General features: G+C 41.2%; 1 protein-coding gene across 2 annotated transcripts in view; it reads right to left on the minus strand.

Annotated features, from left to right (window-relative positions):
- LOC138045971 (fibroblast growth factor receptor 4-like) overlaps positions 1-3,908 on the minus strand; it is a 37,462-nt gene extending 33,554 nt beyond the window's left edge. The window contains exon 1 of one of the 2 annotated variants that reach the window (XM_068892692.1): positions 3,653-3,908. The gene's annotated coding sequence lies outside the window, so the exon portion shown is untranslated. The remainder of the gene's footprint in view (positions 1-3,652) is intronic. The other variant, XM_068892633.1, reaches the window with a different exon arrangement.
- Positions 3,909-6,000: the final 2,092 nt, after the last annotated feature.

The raw sequence follows: 6,000 nt of genomic DNA on the forward strand, positions 1-6,000 counted from the left end.
TCAACCAATCAGAATTGAAACCAAAACCAATCGTGGCTCGCGCGCGCACATTTTCCCGCGCTTTGTGTCGGCTACATGTAATGACTTCGAATTTTGATTGGTTTACCGGTACAACCTCGTCCCCAGGGCGCTTTTCCCTGGCCTTGGGATGGCAAAAGCCAAGGAAAAGCGCCCTGGGGACGAGGTTATTACCGGTACTGTCCTTTTTGATTGGCCAAAGTAATTCCTTTGCTTTTGAAACTGAAACGCTCTATGCACGTGGATTTCAATAAGCGTCTTGACGAAATGTCTCCTTGCTCTTCTCCCCAACTTCAACATCACTCGAGTCTCGGGATCTACAGACAATTGACATCACAAATGCCGGCTGCTTCTCAAGTAAGGACAGTAAGGATAAACTACCGTACTGCATTTACTGTTGTCTTAGAAGTTGTGATGTCATTGTGATGTCATGTTACCACGTGACGCCAATTTAATTACTCTGACCTAAAATTAAAGCCAACCTTTAAGTCCCTTTACCCTAACCAGGTAGGAAATGCTTAGACTTAAGCCGGGACACTTCGCGTCAGACATCAAAATTGGACTTGCATCTAATTACTGGATACAAGTGAAGACAGACTTGTAAATTTTCATTTTGCCTCCAGTTCTAGGTTTTCATCACACTCTCTAATCGAGGTGGCTACAGAGCAGAGAACTTTCTAGTGATACTCTTCAGAACTCCCTCTGCGCCATTCTAACTTTCTGATCCACTCGTACATCAGCAGGGACCCATTAAGATCATTAAAAGCGCTTTCCTGTGTCAAGGGGTTGAGACTAAGAGATGATACAATTTCAATTTGAACACGCAAGCCAAAGCGACTCACTGGATCTTATTACGTAATGCCATGCTGATCTTAAGCATATCTTGGGTTATCGATAGTCGATTCCATTCTATTTACCAATTATGCAATGAAAATTCTTCCAAACCATTTTTTTATTAATCCATTCAACGATGAATTCCCTCGCGGCTTTTCTTTGGCTTCGATCTAAATTTGCTTTAATTCCGGGCTAAGGATAATCCGACGGCTTTGAAAAAAGGCGTTCGAATCCGGGAATGCATGGCGTGGCTCAAAAGGTTAGTGTACAAATCAGTAAACATTAAGAAGTCCAAGAGGTAAGCTTCAAATTTCCTTTTATCCTTGTATCCTTTGCCAGCTTGAACCTTTGCATCTCTGCCAGCTTGTTTTCCCTTTTACAAGTAGAAGTAGAAGAAAAACTTCCATCGACATAAGCTTGAGAGCTGTCGAAGGGTTTCCAAATTCAATACTGTCTTTACCTTTCACTGGCCAACTTGAACCCAGTCTCGTCCCCAGAGTCCGCTTTCCTTTTGGTCAGCAGTAAGAACATGAACTCTGGCCAATTACAAGTTATGCGCAGTCGTAATGAAGGTCCCTTTATGTAACCGTTAACAACCACTGGACCAGTAAACAAAAATTTGGTTTTATCAACGGAGTTGATAATGTAAATTGGCCACCGTACAGAGATTCTAAAAGTTGACCTTTCGAGCGTTAGCCCTTCGTCAGAGCGAATCAAGGGATTATGGGTTACGTGTAGTTTTTATAGTAGAGTAGGAGCTACGCTATTGGTGGTAACATGGCAACGTGAAAAATAGGAATATATTAGTTAAATGAAAAGCGTTCGTTAATACCGTGAGGATTAAGGGTGCCGATTTGAAAGATGAATTTTTGTTCCAGATTCTTGCGGCTTTCCGTCGTACCTAGATGTAGGGAAAGGCCGCAGATAGCCGTGTGTTTTTTGGAGTGGTTAGGCAGATTAAAATGGCGAACGACTGGCTTAGATGCATCCTTGTCATTTTTCTCAACATCGCGAAGGTGTTCGCGACCAGTAAGGCCTGAGTCCGTGTTCTTGGTGCTGACCAAAAGAAAAGCGGACCCTGGGGACGAGGTTGACTTGAGCTCTTACGAACGTTTGATTTGATTTCTTCTGTTTATCACAGATTAGCCACAATTGTGCGAACATTTAGATATTCAAGGCTTCTGTAAAATTCAATTTTTACGATGCATGCTTTCTCTGGTAATACCCGGTATTTAAGATGGTTGTTGATGTTCTTCTTACGCCTAACTTTATATGCAAGACAGCACTTTAGGCATCACTAAACAACAATTATTTGTAAGGTCGGAATAAATCCAGAGTAGGAACGGTCTAGCAAATTAAAGAATAAAAAGCGCAGAATGCGACGGAACGCAGTAAGTTCGACGCCTATGCTTGGGCGTTAGTTTGTACACGAGCTTCCTTGATGGTCGTCCGGGAACGATGGTACATGGTTTATACGCCGATGTCCAGAAAAGTTCCTAAACTAGCCGCGCGCCAAATTTTAATAAACAGTACTTGAAATTTAAACACTAAACACCGATTTACAGCAATACAGTCAGGTTAGGGCTGCTGACAAGAATATTGAAGCATGGACACCTCAGTGAGATTTCATGCCTGTATTTCTGGACACTTGTATTCCTAGGGTCGAGGCCGACAAAGGCAAACCTCAAGGAACGGCTTACACGTGACTAGATAATCCGGTATTTTCTTACATTGTTATTGACGAGGTAACTACTCATCAGGATGAGCTAAAAAAAGAATAATTCCGACAAGTCCTCAAATCCCCAAAGCCCAGATTTTCAACGTCACATGTCATTTTCAGCGAGCACTTAACGTTTTCCGGTGCGCATTGATATTTCAAGTTTGACTGCACGGACGAAGTAAAGAGGTTTTTGAATTAATCTACAAGCGGGCGAGATAATGAATTTCTTGAAAGACGTTTTTGAATATCAACTTGGAATATTTCCACTTTGTCAATTGTCAGAGTTTCTTAGTTGCGTGCGAGATGGTGTCGACATGCGAAACACTGGCATTTACCACTTTTTCACAAAAAAGGGTCCTTCATTCTCGCAACACCCCAACACAGAACGAAACAACTCGAATCTGCTTTTCAACGGGATTGGCGCAGATCTTTTAGGATTTAGATATCGGTCTTTTTGTCCCCTCGAAAACCCCGGGTAAAGCCATGTCTCCGACAAGTTTCTGTCACTACAGGGCTTTAATTTCACTGGTAGCAGTGTAGGCTAAGACAGTAATCTGAAAATACCTTTTTAATTTGTTGTTCATAAGACCACTGTCGGTAGATGCATATCTTGTTCACCTAGAAACAGTTATGTGGGAGCAGCAGAGCTGTTCGTGTTGATAACAACAGCGGGAGAAGCACTTTTTGCTGCGTATTTTTCTTGCGTGCATGACCTACTTTTTATCATCAATAATATAAATGGATTAATTAAAATATTGATTTCAAAGGAAGTTCTTCCATTTTCTTACAACGGATTGTCTGCTTTGTTTTGATAAGGACAAAAGTTCCGCCTTTTGAAAACTTATTACGCAGCGAGTTGTTTACGAATCCAAATAGAGCGGTGGACTCTCCAATGAAGTGGAATTATGAATTGCTGTAAAGTTTAACTTTACCCTTACGGTTTACTTCCCTTTCCCTTCGGAGATCATTCTTCAGTTTGTAAAAAAAAAACCAAACAAGTACGACGCACAGAGCATCAGTAAAGTCGTTAAAGTCCTGAAGACCGCGGATCTTAAATATTAGAGAAGTAGTTGTACTTACCGAGCAACGAGTGTTTTAGTTTGGTTCAATTTTCAAGAATCCTCTCTGGGCGCAACTATCTTATTTAAGAAGATATCGGTCCGTTTAAAAGGCTCGGCAACCGTGCGTGCGTACACTTCGATATGAAAACAAGACGCATTTGGCAAATCCTAAATAATTGATTGAGCCTAGAGCAAATTGGATTCTAAGTCGCACATAACCAAATCTTGGCAGCGCATTCGACGGATTTGAAGTTGCGCCAGTCTTGATGGCGTTGGAAAAAGAAGACCTGTTTTGAAAACAAACCAACCCCAAACATCAGACATTTGGCAGTTAAGTAAACTAGATAAGAGTTATCCCTTGCTCTTGACGAATTAACTCTTTTCTCACTAAAGAATTATGTTACAGTGTTACAAAGGCCACAACTGATAAAGGACATGCTGTGACCATTACTTATTTAATAAAATCAGTTTCAAATCGTTCTTTTTTATCAACAAAACAAGCAAGGTGACACACGCAAACACCAACGCGACAACCCGGTGTGGCCAACACATCACGCATGCGCACAAGCATTTCACCCGGTCAACCTCGTTCTCAGGGTCTCTCTTCTTCTCTGACCACACTGTTCGATGAGGATTTTTTGTTACTAACAGAAAATGTGGCATAGAAGATGAGAATGAAAACTAAAGATCTCAAGCCTTTACTTTAACACATGGATTAAACCACTGCAAAAACCGTGTACGATCAAAACTTGCTCTACGTTGGATCAAAATAGATCGTGACCACACCAAAAAAACTTTAAAAATAGAAAATGTACTGCAAAGGTTGGTCAAGACAACGTGAATATAGGCGTTGCTGCAATATTTCGGCTGGCCAACACCAGCCTTCTTCAGAAACCTGAAGAAGGCTGGTGTTGGCCAGCCGAAATATTGCAACAACGCCTATGTTCACGTTGTCTTGACCAACCTTTGCAGTATATTTTCTATTTTTAACACATGGGGTACCCTTAATAATTTCACTCAGTCGTGGTGCCAGTTCAGTCGAAGTTCAGCGTCCTTGGAAGCCCGCTTCTCATTCTTCGTTTTCTCCGGAACATTTGTCTATGTGTCGTACGTCTCTCTCTTTTATTCTAGTTAAGGACCAGGCCTAGCTCAGGTCACTTTCACATACCGGATTTTGTGGACTCGTAGCAACCCTCTGTTATACATATATGAACTGCGGATATGAAATCAAGTGAAGCTATGATTCTCGCAGTTATGATCCATTTCATATATCATTTCATCGCTGATTCATTCCTCACGGGAACATTGGAACCCACAAATGACCAGCTCCCAACGTCAGTGGCTTCATAGCTCAGTTGGTTAGAGCGTCGCACCGGTATCGCGAGGTCACGGGTTCAAACCCCGTTGAAGTCCTGAATATTTCAGGCTTCTTTACGCAATTGCAAAAATTGCGTCCATAACTGCGAGAATCATAGCTTCACTTGAGGATAATCTTTGTTTACATTTTTCGCATTCAGTCAGCACAAGGCTATCGCTTTCTAATCAGTCAGCCAAGAATAAAGTTCTGACTGTTGAAAGTGCATTGCATAATGAGCTATCTCTGAAAATTTGAATCAATACACCAGATAATCTCTGAGCAGTGATGCCTCGGAAATGCGAAATCCTACTAAGAATGTTGTGGTATGGAATCATTTGCGCCCTAATTTGCCAATCAGAATTTACCAGCTTGTGATGGCTAATAACTGGCTCGTTATCAAACTCAAAGTCTTAAAATGAGAGATTTATTTAAGTTTAACAAGTTGATTTACCTTTTGAAGTCAATTTGCAAATAGCATGCATAATGCCCTCTGCGCGCAAATGCGTTTAATGAAAGAAAATGTAAACAATGACGTATGCAACGTGCTGACGAAGGAAATCCCTTGCCCAGTTCCCTTGCCCCCAAAATAGCACTTGAATTTCTTTTTAAGTTTTAAATCGAAAAGGCTCCTTTGTGAGTATCACTTCTCTGTCTGTGACGTGTGGATCATAACAACTAGCGAAAGGACGTTAACATGACATTTATTTCAAAGGAGTTAAATGTTCTAAATGCTACGTGACTTCGAAGATAAGAAGCTTAATTATAAGTTAATTAGTTTCCGGTTGTTGCAAGACCCTGGCACAAAATGACAGGGAAATAATCTGAAGCAAAACGATCGAAACTGCAGATTATCGGCTGCCATTTATTTTTTTTTTTTTTTGCATCCGGTTGAAAGATTCCATCATGGTTACTAGAAGGTCAAGGGCCTGAAAGGTGCTAGACGGCCAATCCTTACGCGGACCGTAACGGAATTTACTCAAAGTCTACTACAGGAGATTGTTCTTCACAAA

The sequence above is a fragment of the Montipora capricornis genome, chromosome 1 (assembly GCF_036669925.1).
Source record: "Montipora capricornis isolate CH-2021 chromosome 1, ASM3666992v2, whole genome shotgun sequence".
In the NCBI taxonomy this organism is placed as follows: domain Eukaryota; kingdom Metazoa; phylum Cnidaria; class Anthozoa; order Scleractinia; family Acroporidae; genus Montipora; species Montipora capricornis.